Source organism: Apus apus, chromosome 8 (genome assembly GCF_020740795.1).
Source record: "Apus apus isolate bApuApu2 chromosome 8, bApuApu2.pri.cur, whole genome shotgun sequence".
NCBI classification, from domain to species: Eukaryota; Metazoa; Chordata; class Aves; order Apodiformes; family Apodidae; genus Apus; species Apus apus.
The window spans coordinates 20102229-20105133 of NC_067289.1; the positions used below are offsets into that span (position 1 = coordinate 20102229).

General features: G+C 40.1%; 1 long non-coding RNA gene across 1 annotated transcript; it reads left to right on the forward strand.

The window, feature by feature from the left end:
* The first annotated feature begins 700 nt into the window (after positions 1-700).
* On the forward strand, positions 701-2613 carry LOC127387960 (uncharacterized). Its single transcript, XR_007890255.1, has 3 exons — positions 701-841; positions 1104-1230; positions 2450-2613. It is a non-coding gene; the product is annotated as an uncharacterized LOC127387960 (long non-coding RNA).
* The last annotated feature ends 292 nt before the right edge of the window (positions 2614-2905 follow it).

Genomic DNA, 2905 nt, shown 5'->3' on the forward strand with positions numbered 1-2905 from the left:
AATTCTGGGAAAATTGCTCAGTCGGTTTAAGTAATTTGACGTCTTTCTGGGATTACAGATAAGCAAATATAGGACAAATCACTCAGAAAATTAATTTTGCTGGAACAATTTGGGTGCTGTTTGGGTTTTTTTTTCCAAAATAAGAATTTTTAGTATGAAAACTCAATTTCTCTTTCCCCTTCATTGAATTACATCCCTCCCATTGTTTCTCCTGCCCCAGCTGCAAAACCTAAAGCAAAGGCACCATAGATACTGACTTGGAGGCTCCTGGAAATGCCACCCGCTAGGCATATGCCAAAGGCTATGCAATACTTACCTGCTGCTTTAGGTTTTTCTTTATTATTTGTGGCCCATATTTGCGAGGCATCAGCAGCAGAGAGATAGCAGTTTTTACTTTCTTCTTTTCCTCTGACCAGCTATCAAAGCAGTATGAAAAACTTTGCTTAGTAAAAAACTGCAGGTATTTGCTGGGGAGAATAAAAATAAAAAAAAATTTAAAAAAAGAGGAAAAATTGAAGCATTTCAACATTAAAATCCCTTTGACTTCTTTGTTCATGGAAAAACAAAATATTAAAAATACCCTGTATTTTTTCTTTTTCAGAGCTCATACTGGTTTAAAGGAAAGGAAAAGAATTAAATAAAATGTACTTAGCATTTATTTCACTTGGATTAGGTGGGCAACTTTGAAGCAGTTCTTACCAGTTTCCCCATGCATAATGGCTTGTTTGCAAATTTCTCTTTCAGTGTGTGAAGCAGATGCCTTTTGTATGAGCCTGAAGTGGAGGATGTGCATGAAGAACACATAACTCACTCCACCCACTGAGAGGTCATTTGCCTAGTGGTAAGACCAGAGCTAATGCAGAGTGAGCCCCAAACACGCAGGGTACAGCCTTCAACACCAACCGGTTTGCTCTGTAGCTTCTCTCACTGGCAATGGAGACGAGCCAGGTCTTGCCTGTGCTGTCCCATGGGCAGAGATTACCTGCAGCTTCATGTTTGCTGCTGTACAAACACAAACATTAAAGAGCCGCTGCATTTGTTTGTCTTTTAAATTGGAACAGTAACGGAGTTTTGAGAGAATAACTGCTTTTCCATTTCTTCAGGGCAATCTAGTAAAGTAGCTATGTGTCAAAGGATTTGCTAACAGCTGGAGATATTTGAAAATGCAACCTCTTCCTTTCGTTGAGAAAGAATTGGCCTGTAGCCCTTGCAATATTGCAGAGATTTGAGGTAATCTTGGAGAAGATATGTGCTTGCTTTGCACATACCTTCTAATTTCAGAGTAAACTGCACGAGGTGATGTGTTCTCCAGCTCCACTAATTCCTTTTTTTTTTTTTTTTTTTTTTTTTTTTCCTGAGAATTTGGCTTTCTTAGTGAGTATCTGATGGTACACTGAAGAAGGATGTTTATCCTAGGAATGCCAAGTACCAGGTGGCTTGTACCAAGCAATAGCTATCTGCAGGTTATGCATATGTAGGGCTGCTGTAAAAATGACAAGCTCAAGAAGAATCAAGCACATTGCATATGTGATTCAAACTCCTTCCCTTGCCCTCCATGGGGGCACAGGGGATACATAAACTTCTGCTGCTAGTGAGGGAATTTCAGCTGAGCCAGGTGCTGGCACAGACACCGCCAGACTCCTCTGCAGGTGGCTTGTTGTGCCGGCTGCGCCTCCGCGCTGCTTCCCATCGCCTGCTCCAGGAGCCCTGCAGCTTCTTGAGGCAGGAGGAGTGACAGGGCCCTAACAGTAATTCTTGATTATTTTCCAACTTTGACAATTAATAACTAATATGTCCTATCTAATCACATGGGATTTCAAGTCCATGGTCTAAACTCAATTTACTGTACTTTCATAACAGCAATTTTTTCCTTTTCCTCTCCCTGAAGGCACCCTCTTCCTTGAATTCTGGGAGGTGAAGATTAAGCTGACAGATGGTATCAGCAGAAGAATGATTATGAGTTTTAAAAACCTTGATATTTTGGCTTAGTACACCATTTTTCATGCAAATACTGACATGGATATTAGCATCCAATTATAAAAGTATGCCATTCTGTTACAGTTTACATTACAATCATTTAATGTTTCATTAAAAGCACTATGAAAAACTGCTCTGAAAAGGATAAAAATCAATGATGTACACGTCACTTCTGCTGCTTTGCTGCTCTGGTACTATGTGGTAGTGAAAATGGGCTATATATCTTTCTAAATTATTCTGTTAAATTGACTGAGCTTCTGCTCCCATTTTTGGGTCCTGTCCTCCTCCTTCTCGTCACATCTATTGTCAGTGAACAAAACATAATAAGGAAAACTATTAAAATCTCACAAAGTGCTGCTTTCATGACACATTAGTTAGCAAATAAGTGTTACATGATGGATAAGCCAGGGCAAGCTAGTGCAGGATGCTAAACACAGAGAGAAAATAGTACAGCTTAACCTTCTTGTCACAGGCTGCACTAACTCACATTAGCTGACATGTTCCTCAAGTTGAGAGCAAGCACTTGGACAAGTGTCAGAGGCTGACTCTCCAAACGGTGAGTTGATCATCTCAACAAGCCTGTAATTTCTAGGTTAAGAAATCTGTGACCCCTCTCCTTGTTTTCTCTCTCTTTTTCTTGCTATGAAAAGTGAACACTGATCCTCACTACCTGTCTCCTGAAGCTTCTGACATACTGCAAAGCAACACTTAGGTATAAAAAGGATGACTAACCTGTGTGGATCAATCTGTAAAAATGGTCATGGAAATTATAGTTAGTGAAAAAGAAACAGCACTGCCATCCAAACAATGTAGCACAGTAAACAGGAATGGCTAGGTTGCAAGTATTGCTTGCAGGTTGTCTTCTCTAGTCAGAGGTCTCAAAACCTCCAGTGGGCAATTCATCACTCCCTAATCCTATTAGCAGTAA